This window comes from Trichosurus vulpecula, chromosome 6, assembly GCF_011100635.1.
Source record: "Trichosurus vulpecula isolate mTriVul1 chromosome 6, mTriVul1.pri, whole genome shotgun sequence".
Classification (NCBI taxonomy): Eukaryota; Metazoa; Chordata; class Mammalia; order Diprotodontia; family Phalangeridae; genus Trichosurus; species Trichosurus vulpecula.
The window spans coordinates 10,870,986-10,884,965 of NC_050578.1; the positions used below are offsets into that span (position 1 = coordinate 10,870,986).

Genomic DNA, 13,980 nt, shown 5'->3' on the forward strand with positions numbered 1-13,980 from the left:
GGGTAAAAAACCTGTACAATTTTGTAGAAATGATAGGATGGTTCAAGTCATTATTATCCCCTGTGAAAAAATACCCTTTGTGAAAACTGACCCTCCTCCCAAAATAACTACTAGAGGGGCAAAAGGGTCTTGCTCCATTGATAGAATAAAGTCAGGAGCTAAGGTATGGGTAAAACGGAAGCCAGATGATATTCCAAAGGCTGCAGAAGTTATAGCCCATGGGAAGGACAACACTGTAACAGTTGTCTATTCAGGGGAAAATAATTACCAAATCGTACCCCTGAACCATATATTTTACCGTGAATAGGTTATAATAATAGATTCACAGACTATTCTTTTTGTCCTTTGTTTTGGCTAACCTTGTTGCTAGTTTTGTTTCCTTCAGGCTTAAGCACCCTGCACTTTCCGGTGACTGCCTAAGCATGTAGCATTCTTGGAATTCCTGCCAGCTTGTTAAAGAAATGACCTCTGGAATGGGACTTTTTGGGGGCAGGGCCATCTCTATATCCAATTTCAGCATGAAGAAGCTATGGAAAATGAGACCTTCACCCCTCACCCCAAGATTTTGAGCCCCAATCGTTCAAGGGGGGTGGAAATGATGATAGTGTTCTGTTTACTTATTTTGTGTTATCCTTGCTGTGTTGTTTTATTGTTATGATATTATTGATCCTATGTAATGGATACAAGGATTTAGGGATGGACATTTGAATTATTAATAATTATTTTGGGGATGATTGATTGAAGAGATTATTTTGCTGGGATCTAGGGGTGGATCGCATTTGAATCGTTAACCAATGTTTGGGAATGTCACTGAATGATATGTTTTGCTTTATAATGAATGATATGTTTTAGTTTCCTTTGTAATTGGATCACAATGTATGTTCTAGGATACATGGCTGATTAGATTATGTATCCTATAACAAGGGGTGGAGTGTAGCCATAATGGCTTTTGTTTTCTTTGAATGGCTCAGCTTGCCTCATTGAGCCTCTGGACACTGTGGCTTGCTCTTCCGGGGCAGGAGGCCCGGGGAGCATGCCGGGAAGCAGACAGCTTCCTGTGTGAGGAGTCATGGGGTTGGCTGAGGGGAGGTGTTGGCGGCTATGCTAGGGGGAGGGGCCAACTCAGGAACCAATCGGCCCTGGTCATTCGGGCGGAGCTTGATGATGTCAGAGACCCTATAAGAGGGGAGAGGACAGCTCGAAGAGCTCTCTTTCCTTTTTCGGTTGGAGCCAGCGACAGTTACATCGTCAGTTACAGCGACCGTTACATCGTCAGTTACAGTTGCAGCTTCAGTTGCAGACACAGACACTGCTGAGGCAGGAGCTGCCAGTAGCAGAGCTGACCTACGGGAGGAAGCTGAACAAAGACTTCAGTCCAGTGGGTAATCTTATTACCATAAAAGGGGGAAACATGATTTTGCTTTACGCAATCATGTTTCTCTGTAGCCTCCTGGTTACTCTTTCAAGGCGTACTTATTGGGCCTGGAAGATTATGATCAACATATCAAAATGGGGTTGCTGGTTCATGGGTTGGTTACTGTTGAGCCTAAATAAATGTTTTGATTCTTCTGCCTTCTACTTTGAGAGTTTCTTATATCCGGCGATTCCGAACCTTTCAGACATGTTTATGATCCTCTTTGAGATTATAAACTCGGCCCTCCTGATACACCTTCTTGAACCAATTCTGATGAGAGTGAGGTTCATGTGTTGTATGCCACCTCCCCACCCCATTTTCCCTTACACTGCAAAATCTTTTCCTTGCACACCTCTTTTTTGTGACATAAATTTCTCCATTCTTTCTTTCCCTTTCCCTCTCTTCCTCACCCTTTACTTTCTTGACATCATTCCAACATAATTGACTCATACCCATGCCCTCTGTAGACACCTTCTTACTTCCCCAATAATGATAACATTTTGTTGTCTTTTGTTTTGGAGTGCTTCTCAGCACTAAGGAAATCAAATGCCTTTGAGCCTTGCCTTTGTTTGAATGAAGAGTCATTGACTGGAAAAATATATATGATGTACTGCTAATCATGATTAGAAATCTTTCTCATACTCTTTTGCTAAGCAAATGTTAAGCCTCATGCCTACAGTGAGCTAGGAAGTAGGAGCTAACTCCTGGGACCCTAAACAGGGTACATATGCTCTGAGGTTAGCATTTTCCTTTGGGGGCTAACTCATGGGAAGATTGTGCCTGTGATTGGGCTAGACAAGATACTGCATAGCCTTTAAGGAGAACTCCCCAACCCCCATGCTTTGAAAAGCCCAGATGTTGGAGCTTCTATCTCTGATAACTATGTATGTAATGTCTTGGTCAGACAGCTAGAAGGCAGTCTGTTGATTTGTGTTACTTTGCACTGTTTCTATAATTTCTGCTTGTAATTTCTGTTTCTGTTGTCTCTAAAGTTCAGGGTGTTGACTTTTTCCCCTAAACTAAGTGAATGATATATGTATTTTTAAAGTGAGATGGTAAACATGTTAAAGTTGCTTTCCTTAGAAAAGCAAATCAAAGAACCTGTGCTAGCAGCCCTCCTTGGGATGGTATTACTGGCTTTAAACTCCCATAGAAACTGTAAGTAATATTGTTGTTATAGTCCTTAAAAATTTCACTAACTTTTGCTTAAGTAGGTTATTCTTGATTGTAATCTTAGGTCTTTGACTTCCAGAATATCATGTTCTAAGCCCTCCACAACTTAATGTGGAAATTGCTAAAACTTGTGAGATTTCGACCGTTGCTCCATGGTATTTGAATTGTTTCTGAATGCTTGCAGTATTTTCTCCTTCATTTGGGAATGCTTCCATTTGACTATAATGTTCATTTTGAGATCTCTTTGAAGAGTGATAGGTGAATTCTTTCAATTTTTCAATTTCTTTTTTACCCTCTGGACCTAAGTTATCAGAAGAATTTTTGCTTCTAGTTTCTTGAAATAGGATGTCTAGCCTCTTTTCTTTATTTCTTTATTGTTATCAATTGTGTTTTAGGGGTGGGTGAAATGACAGCTGGTCAAGGCTTGGAACAGTAAAAAAATGGAGGTCATTGTTTCTTTATTTTACATCGTTTTTTGTATTACATAAACCCATATTAGGCTTTAAGCCCTCTCCAGGGCAGAATGTTTGTCTGTGTCTATCTTTGTATCTTGGCACGGTGCAAGCACCATGCCTTTCACACTAAAGGTGCTTAATAAATGTTGAGTCTTCCTAAAAAAAAAAAAAGAATGGTAAACAACTATGTCAAATGTCATCGTAGATAAAGAAATTTTTCCTAGAAAACATCAAATTCAGTAATATCAAAATCTACAAGCTCATTTCTGTGTGAAAGGGACTGAATTTATGTATTTCTTAGGTCCATGGAGAAGGATAGCAGATGGGATAGCAGACCAATTCAAAGACCTTGCTTAAAGGCTTTTCAAAATTAAACATTTACTTGTTTTATAGGTATTTTATTTAAAATGTGTCAATTTTTTGGGAAAATGACAAATTGCAATTTAAATAAATTGAAATCTCTTCAAGAATTTATTTTGTAATTAGAGATCCTGTGGCAGGTAATTTCATACAAGCTGAGGAACTGTTGCTATTTTTTTGTGGGAGGAATATAAAAGATCCAACTGTGTACTGGGTATTATTTTTCATTTGAGTATTTTGGAAAGAAATTGACTTCAATGAAGGAATAGTGCTACCTACAGGAATTAGGAATAATGGTAAAAAAAAAAAGGGTACTCCAGGAAAGAATTACAAAGCATCACTAACAAGTATGATGAGGTCAGAGTTGGGAGAGCTGGTTCATCAAATGTGAAAGAATTCACTTAGACCTTCTCTGTAGCCATTGGGAGCTTTAATGACACAAAAGCAGTGGGCCTGAGATTTAGCAAGGAGCTAAACAAAGGCACTGATGTAGGGAAGAGACCAGACTTATAGAAACAAAAAGATATACAGTCTGTAGGATGATTTTAGGGTTTCTTATGGGGGTTGGAAATTTAGGGATAGGATAAGCCTTACAGGGTAAGGACAAGGCTTGTATTGCTGTGCATGGCAAATAAGCCAGTTAAAAAGGACTATATACAAAACAGAATTCTAACTGGGTATTCAGACTTTTCCTTGATGGGACTTGGCAGTGTGGATGTCTGAGGATTTTAACTCCCACAGACAGAATAAATATTTTCCTCCTCAAATGCTGTCTCCCCCAAAACGAAAAAAAAAAAAAAAAAACAAAAAGCATCATGAGCCACTGAATGTAGAACTTTTCCTTTTCCATGAATGGGAAGGATATAGAGATGAAATTAACACTATATATCAGAATTACAATTCCCATACATACATGCTTCCCAGTCCCACATTTCTCTGACTGCAATAAAAGTCAGAGTACCTGATTATAGGGTCAAAAGTTCTTTGATGACATTATATTTTCTGATCCTCATGACAATCCTCTGAGATTGGTAGTGCCAGTAGAATCATTGCCATTTTAGAGATGAAGAAGCTAACTCCTCTCCCTTTAAAAAAAAGACAATATGAATTGCCTGAAAATTCACAGTGATGAAGGCATGAATCTTACCCAGGTCTTGTGACTGTGAAGCCAGTGTTCTTTGCAGTATATCACAACCATCTTGACACTTTAAGAAAACATTGAAAGTCAAATGATTTTCTGTATTGACAACAGGATTTTCACCTTAATTGTTCAATAAGCAGTTAGCAGGTACTCAGAGATTAGAGGATACAGATGAAGTCCCATAGTCTAGTGAGGAAGGATCAAAAATGAAGTACAAAAGAAGATAAAAGCATGGACACTTCTAAGAGGATCTACCATGGAGTTAGCTAGGGGGAGCCAAATATGCATGAATCCATTAGAAAAGAATTGAAAAGCAGTATGTAAAGAGTAAATGTTAATATTATTCAACTGTATTCTATCAGGGGCTGAAGATAGCTGTCATAAGAAGTGTGTTCTGATGTAGGAGGGTTTTAATGACTATTGAGAAGCTATTGACAATTCCTCCTTTGCAGTTTTCTTTTTCCTTAGTTATATGAGAATTAGAGAATTAGCTGGAAAACTCTATGCAAAGGGAAAAGAGTATCTCAAACCTATGAATATTCCCTGATGGGGAATGCTGGTTCTGCTTTTCCTACACCCAAATAAATTGGTTTGATTTTATGGGCTTAGTGATTTAAATATCAAATACAGTGTTTGCTTGTTTGAGGAAATTACAAACAGACAGGCTGCATGACATAATGGAGATAGAATTTGACTCAAAGTCAAGAAGACAGATTTAAGTCCCTTCTTTGACACATACTATTTGTATGAACCTGGGAAAATACTCAATTTTTCACTGTCCCAAGTAGGTCTAAGACTAAATGACAGAGCAGAGCCAATCTTTTTTTAACAGAACTAGTTTCCTTTGGAATTTTCCTGCACTGATAAAATCACAAGTCCAGACTAAACAAAAACAACAACAACAACAAAACAACAACCCAGAAAATATTACATACAACATTATATTCTTGTAATGGGGGAAAAACAATTACCATTACTACTACCATTAGTAATAATGATGATGATAACTAGCATTTATATAGTTCATTAAGGTTTACAAATCACTTTACATAAGTTAACTCATTTGATCCTCATATAACCCCTGTAAGGTAGATTCTATTATCATCCCGATTTTATAGAAGAGGAACCTAAGGCACAGTGTACAAGTGACTTGCCCAGGATCATATGGCTAATAAGTGTCTGAGGCAACATTCAGGTCAGGTATTGCTGATTCCAAATCCCATGTTCTATCCACTCTAGCCACATATTAGAATTGAGAGGTAGATAGATTGTAGAGAAGGAAGGAACCTTAGATAGAGGTCATCTTGCCTAATCTCCTGATTTACAAATGAGGGATGCTGAAGTTCTGAGAGATTTGTGATTTGCCTAAGGTGTCACAGGTAGTATGTGGCAAAGCTAGTATTTGAACCCAGATCCTTTTCCTCCAAATCCATCATTCTTTATCCTGTACCAGTATTCAGTTTCTTGTCATTTTACCATGTGAGAAATACTGTGCTATGCTCTGGGCATACAAAAATTTAAAAGGCAGAAACCAATCCTTTAACAAGGAGGCAGATATCTACACAAATGACAGAGAAAGTGAGAAAAGTGAAAAGTAGAAGAATTTTGAGAAGGAAGGCATTGTTCTCACTTGCCAGGGTATAGTGGTCAAGAAAGGTTTTGTGAAGGAGGTAGCAATTCAGTTGGGCCTACAACAAGGGAGAGGCTCCAATGGATAGAGAAGAGCAAGGTAACGCATCTAATGAAGACTAAAGTACATTAATGGAAGTGTAACAGGGGAAGGTTACAAAAGCTTAATGGGTTTTAATATAATTATCTTAAAAATTCTTCTACGTAAGTGCCTACTAAATAATTCCTTCAGGCATGGATATCCTTGTTCCTAAAGGCTTCACAAGGACAAGATAAGCTTTGGCAGAGCCTTTTAAATTATAAATCAATGTTTTGGAATGTTTGTCTGTCATCCAATAATTAGCCTATCTAAGGTCAGTAAGGCTCATTCCCAGATTTTCTAGTAGGTGAGGTTTTTTTTTTTTTGAGGGGATAGAACACACTTTTTTTTTTCTTTTTCTAATAAGTAACAGAGCTATGTTCTTCATTGGTGGGACAAGTATCCACAAATATCCAATGAATGTGTTTTCTTCAAAGTACTGATGCATATATCCTATTGTAATTTTAAATGATATATATACCAACAAAGAATTTTCAAATTCATATCAATTATTCTAGAAGCTTTATTCATTACACATCCCATTAATGGAACTGAAATAATATCATTTTTTTTTACTTAGCTATTGATGGCTATTATTCCAATCAAAGTACTAAAACCCCAAAGATTTATCCATAGATCTTTGGATTTTGTTTAAAAAAATTTAGGAGAAAAAAGTTCAATTGGTCTAAATTGATGAAGTTATTAAAATCTAAAGCTGAAAGGAGCTTACACAACTGTCCTCTAACAGATCAAAAATAATCTCTAAAGATTCTTTACTAGTAACTCATCAAGTTATCTAGTTTGAACATTTCCAGTGATGGGAAACTTACTACCTTTTGAAGCAGTGTATTTCAATTTAGGATAGTCCCAAATGCTAGAACGTCTTGTCTTATAGAAAGAGAGCTAGATCAGTGATTTCCTTGGTAAAGGTAATATCCGTTTTCTTTATAATGACTGAAATAGGTCTCTGCATTCCTATCTATTGGTTCTAGTTCTGACTTCCCAAGCCAAGAAAAAAATGAGTCTAATATCTCTTCCACTGCTTATCCCATTGGATTATTGTTCTTGTTCCATCATTTCAGGCTTGTCTAACTCTTCGTGACCCTATTTATAGTTTTCTTGTCAATGATACTAGAGTGGTTTGCCATATCCTCCTTTAGCTCATTTTACAGATGAGGAAATAGAATCAAATAGGATTAAGTGACTTACCCAGGGTCACACAGGTGGATTTGAATTTAGCTCTTTCTGAATCTAGGCCCAGCACTCTATCCACTATACCACCTGGCTGCCTATCCCACTGGATTATTGTGATGAAAATGTTCTATGGGAATGTGAGCTATTATTCCATGTGGTAACCCTTTAAATTGTTTTAAACAGCTCTCATGCTTTCATCCTCTTCCCTTACCAAGTATTTGCTCTAAGCCAATTGTGCTTATGTCTTTCAAGCTTTTAACTTTTAGTTAATGATGCGACATTCACATCCCCAAAATCTGTTTGAGATTTAGGACAAAATAATTTAAATTATGGGATGTAAGACATCTTCAAAAGAGAAGACTCAAGCAGTGCAAAATAGAATACCACTAGTAATTAGAGAATTGAAGAACTGTTGGCAAAAGCATAATGGCTAGTATTCATGATATAATCAGTGATGTTGTCAGAGTATGTAGTCTATCCACTAGTGCATATTGTACCTTATTACTTTATTATTCCATGTAGTTCTTGCTCAAATATTTATACTAATCCTCCATGGATTATCTACACAAAATGCTAGAGACCTTTCTCTCAATCTTCTAATATTTTGTGAGTACTCAGGCTATTCAATTGTCGTTATAACTTATTCTTGCAATATGAGTATCCTCTCTTTTTGGTCATCTATCTCTTTGACTATCTGTTCTTTACCTCTGTTATCAAGTTATCCATGGTAATGTACTACAGTTTATTGATTCATTGTAATTCATGGTTCTTCATGATTTACAACCATATCACTTTGCTGGAATAATATTAGTTTTGAAAAAATTTATCCTTAAGTTGAACATATTGTTATCATTGAAAGTATTGCCCAGTTTCCTAATTACAATTCAATTTGATCTCCTCCTATTAACTTTAAGACCTAGTTCATTGTCTATATGTTCTGGTGAGCCCCCCCCCCCCAAATATATAGATACATATATATACTATACCAGTGGACTATCTCAATAAGATGTCCATTCATATGCATGTGATAGTCTGGGTAATCAACACTTTTTATCCACTTGGTATTCTTTGTATGGTTAGTCTCTTTTGAATGCCCATACATCTCACCAACAAAGACCTGAAGCATTTCAGGAATTTATGCAGTCAACTCAATATTGTTTTTAAAGAGGAACACCTGGGAAGATCCAGCAGCTGTAGGGAAATTCTATTTATTTTGTATTTTCCAAATAACATTTCTTCAGTTATCAGAAAAACAAACAAACAAGCAAACATTACTGAATAATCTTTGTTTGATGCCCAGGTCTTCTCTAGTACCATAGTGACTTTCTGTGTTTAGATACTTTCTTCTTTGACAGCTCAGTTTTGTTTTTGTTTTGTTTTGGTACTGTTGAGGTTTACTGGTACTGGGGACCACAAAACACCATGCCAGGTTCTGCCCAAATGAATTCCACCCAAGCCTCCTTTCAGCCAAAGAAAAACAAAGTTTATTAAAGAGTTGCCATATTTGGTAGACTCTTAAGGAATCTGAGCCTTTGTGATGCTTGTTTTAACAAGCAGGCCAGATTAATTCTAAGCTGGATTGAATCTAAGCACCTTCATGGTGAGAGATGGATCTTACATACAGAAAGACTGTGGGAAAGATTGAGAGGTGGCCAAGTAGTCTGAGGTGACTAGAGGAGTGATTTAGAGAGGGTCTCGTGCAGGATGAAAGACTCTCACCAATTAAAAGTTAATAAGGAGCCATCTCAGGATGGGAACAGAAATAAATTTTATTCAATTCTCGAGAATTGGGCATCCCCTGCTAGAACGCATCCAGCAAGGAATGCACTTTATGAGTAGCTAGGCACCCATAATTACACCTAACACAAGAGAATTCCCACCCACCTCTGACCCTTCTCACCATTGGCTGGGAGGCAGGCTTACAATCGGAGCACAAAAGCTAGACAAAGAACTGGGAAATCAAGGCACAGAAACTCCAATTCCCATTCCCTTAGTTAATGATTACAGGTGGGGTGACATTTATAAATCTGAGAAAGGAGAATAGAATAAGGGGAGGGGGAACCCTCCCCATTCTTTACAGTAGAGAAAAACAGGTCATCATGATGCTGTTCTTACTGAGCAAATCTTTAAGCCAGATCCAGAAGAAAGAACAAAGAGTTTCACTCTACTCACTGCACTCTACTCACTCAGGGTAAACTTTCCAGAGGCTGACCCATCAGACTCTCATGGCCTCAGAATTTTTTTTTCCTATTTCTTGATTTTTAAACATTTCTTAGTTTAGATATAGATATATTTTTATACATATCTTCCCTGTGAAGTCTTCACATTTTGTTTATCTCACACAGTCTTGATGGGATGGGGGCCACTGGGGTGAGTACAGACTCCAGGAATGAGATTGATGGGGTTTAGATTGTGGGAACCTCCTTGAACCCCACCCTGAATTTTCCCACTTGATCTGGCTTTTCATGCCCAAACAGCCTAGCCTAGCCTTCCATTGTTTGGCTTCCTCTGGATTGCCTTCTGGCTCTTTCCCACCCTTGATCCTCATCAAAATATCTGTACCCTAGCTCTGCTACCCTACCTGTCTTATTGTCTGTCATCTCCAGGTAGCCTTCAGCTACTTCCCACCCTTAATCTCTTTCTCTTGGTTCCTGGAGTCTGACCTCATCCAAGTCCGATCAAGCTCCTCTCTTAGACTCCTCCTCTAGACCCTCCCTAAACCCCTCCTCCCATCAGGCCAGGACCATCCTAGATCCCTCCTACAATCTTTGTGTATATAAGTCTCATCTTGCCTCCATGAAGGTGCTCAGATTCAATCTAGCTCCATGGATTGCATCTGGCTGGCTCGTAAAAACAAGCTTCACCAAGGGTGGGATTTCTTAAGAGAACCCATTATGGTTAATCCTTAATAAACTTTGTCTTTTCCTTGCCTGAGAAGGCTTGAGTGGAATTCTTTTGGAATTATTCAGTGCATCAGTATTTTGGGGTCTTGAGTACCCCTCAATCCCAAATCTCTTAAGAATTATGGGTGGGGGGGTGGAGCCAAGATGGTGGCTGGTAAGCAGGGAATAGTGGGAGCTCCGTAGGGAGACCCTCCAAAAACTTATAAAAAATGGCTCTGAACCAATTCTAGAATGGCAGAACCCACAAAACAGCAGAGGGAAGCAGGGCTCCAGCCCAGGACAGCACGGAGGGTCTCTGGGTGAGGGCTATCCCACACGGAGCTTGGAGCTGGGAGCTGGGAGCTGGGAATGGAGTGGAGCAGAGCCCAGCCTGAGCGGCGTGGACCATCCAGACCAGAAGCCAGGCGGAGGGAGCCCTAGTGCCCTGATTCAGTGAGCTGTGTCAGTTACCAGACCCCTCGACCCACAAACATCAAAGACTGCGGAGAAGGTTAGTGGGAAAAGCTGCGGGAGTGGGAGGAGTTCACAGTTCCGCTTCCAGCCCCGGGGGCAGCAGAGGTGGGGCAGCTACAGCTGTTGTTACTTCCAGCTCCAGGCCCACCTGGTGGGAGGAATTAAGTGGCGGATCAGAGCAGAAGTGCACAGCCTGCTGAAGATCTAAGCCCAGTTCGGGTTGGGGGTTGGGGAAGGAGCAGTGCCGGTGTGGCAGAGCTGGCACCTCCCCCCCAAATGTGGAACATAGAACTCTGTAATCTACAAGCAGTCATACCCCACTGAAAAACTCAAGGGTCAAGTTAGTTGGCTGGGAATATGGCCAGGCAGCGAAAACGCACCGAGATTCAGTCTCACACTTTGCATTCTTTCTTTGCTGACAAAGAAGACCAAAACATACAGACAGAAGAAATTAATAAAGTCAAAGAGCCTACAACAGAAACCTCCAAGAAAAACAGGAACTGGTCCCAGGCCATGGAAGAGCTCAAAAAGGATTTGGAAAAGCAAGTTAGAGAAGTAGAGGGAAAATTGGGAAGAGAAATGAGAAGGATGCAAGAAAACCATGAAAAACAAGTCAATGACTTGCTAAAGGAGACCCAAAAAAATACTGAAAAATACACTGAAGAAAACAACACCTTAAAAACCAGACTAACTCAAATGGCAAAAGAGCTCCAAAAAGCCAGTGAGGAGAAGAATGCCTTGAAAGGCAGAATTAGCCAAATGGAAAAGGAGGTCCAAAAGACCACTGAAGAAAATACTACTTTAAAAATTAGATTGGAGCAAGTGGAAGCCAGTGACTTTATGAGAAATCAGGATATTATAAAACAGAACAAAAGGAATGAAAAAATGGAAGACAATGTGAAATATCTCCTTGGAAAAACCACTGACCTGGAAAATAGATCCAGGAGAGATAATTTAAAAATTATTGGACTACCTGAAAGCCATGATCAAAAAAAGAGCCTAGATATCATATTTCAAGAAATTATGAAGGAGAACTGCCCTGATATTCTAGAGCCACAGGCCAAAATAGAAATTGAAAGAATCCATCGATCACCTCCTCAAATAGATCCCAAAAAGAAATCTCCTAGGAATATTGTCGCCAAATTCCAGAGCTCCCAGATCAAGGAGAAAATACTGCAAGCAGCCAGAAAGAAACAATTTGAGTATTGTGGAAACCCAATCAGAATAACCCAAGATCTGGCAGCTTCTACATTAAGAGACTGAAGGGCTTGGAATGCGATATTCCGGAGGTCAATGGAGCTAGGATTAAAACCTAGAATCACCTACCCAGCAAAACTGAGTATCATGTTCCAAGGCAAAATATGGATTTTCAATAAAATAGAGGACTTTCAAGCTTTCTCAGTGAAAAGACCAGAACTGAATAGAAAATTTGACTTTCAAACACAAGAATTAAGAGAAGCATGAAAAGGTAATCAAGAAACGGAAATTGCAAGGGACTTACTAAAGTTGAACTGTTTTGTTTACATTCCTACATGGAAAGATGATGTGTATGATTCATGAGACCTCAGTATTAGGGTAGTTGAAGGGAATATGCATATATATATATATATATATATATATGTTTAGGTATGTATATAAGTGAATGTGTATGTATGTATGTATCTGTGTGTATATGTATGCATGTATATGTATGCATGTGTATGTATCTGTGTTTTTATATGTATATATACATATATATATGTAAAAGAGAGAGAGCAGACACAGGGTGAGTGGAAGATGAAGGGAAGATATCTAAAAGAAATAAAATAAAATTAAGGGATGAGAGAGCAACATACTGAGAGAGGGAGATGGGGAGAGATAGAATGGGGTGGATTATCTCCCATAAAGGTGGCAAGAAGAAGCAGTTCTGTGGGAGGAGGGGAGAGGGCAGGTGAGGGGGGACAATGAGTGAACCTTGCTCTCATCAGATTTGGCCTGAGGAGGGAATACCATACATACCCAGTTGGGTATCTTACCCCACAGGAAAGAAGAGGGAGGAAGATAAAAAAAAATAAAAGGCGGGGGGGATGATGGAGGGGAGGGCAGATGGGGGTGGAGGTAGTCAAAACAAACACTTTGGAAAGGGGACAGGGTCAAGGGAGAAAATTCAATAAAGCGGGATGGGTCGGGAAGGAGCAAAATGTAGTTAGCCTTTCACAACATGAGTACTGTGGAAGCGTTATACATAATGATACATGCATGGCCTAGGTTGAAGTGCTGGACTTCTTAGGGAGGGTGGGTGGGAAGGGAAGAGGGGAGAGAATTTGGAACTCAAAGTTTTAAAAACAGATGTTCAAAAACAAAAAAAAAATAGTTTTTGCATGCAACTAAAAAATAAGATACACAGGCAATGGGGCATAGAAATTTATCTTGCCCTACAAGAAAGGAAGGGAAAAGAGGATGAGAGGGGAGGAGGGTGATAGAGGGGAGGGCTGACTGGGGAACAGGGCAACCAGAATATACGCCATCTTGGAGTCGGGGGGGAGGGTAGAAATGGGGAGAAAATTTGTAATTCAAACTGTTGTGAAAATCAATGCTGAAAACCAAATATGTTAAATAAATAAATTTAAATTAAAAAAAAAAGAATTATGGGTGGGAAATAGACGAAGGCTACCTGGGAATAACAGGCAATGAAGGCTAGTTTAACGGTAACAGATGTGGGTACGAGAAACCAGATCAAGTGGGAAGATTCAGAGTGGGGGTCAAGGGAGTTCCCAGATCCTATTCCCCATCATTTGGAGCTTACTTTTTGTAATCACCTCTAGTCCTGGGGTATGGGGGATGGTGCCTCTGGCCTCAGATCCGTCTTCAGTTCCCCCCAACCTACCCCAGCCCTCACCTGGAACTGAAACCAAGAACTTGGCCCTCCAAGTGCCCACAGTCAAGGGCGTCCCTGCCGCACTGCTCATCAGGCACAGATGGGTCTGGCATTCCTTATCAGCAGAGGTTCCCTTAATCTTTCCTGGCTCAGATGCCAGACTCCCAACACTGTCCAGGAGGTGAAATTTCCTATGGCTAGGGCTAGGGTTCACAGGTTGCTGTTCCAGTGTGACTAGCCCGAAAGTATTTATTCTTCACAGGGGCCAGACCTCAGTCCTGGGATTTTTCTTTGGATCTCCTCAGGTTGTCCCAGGAGGACA

General features: G+C 39.5%; 1 pseudogene; it reads right to left on the minus strand.

Moving 5' to 3' along the window:
* The window catches only part of LOC118853311, a 31,621-nt pseudogene extending 17,850 nt beyond the window's left edge, over positions 1-13,771 (minus strand).
* Positions 13,772-13,980: the final 209 nt, after the last annotated feature.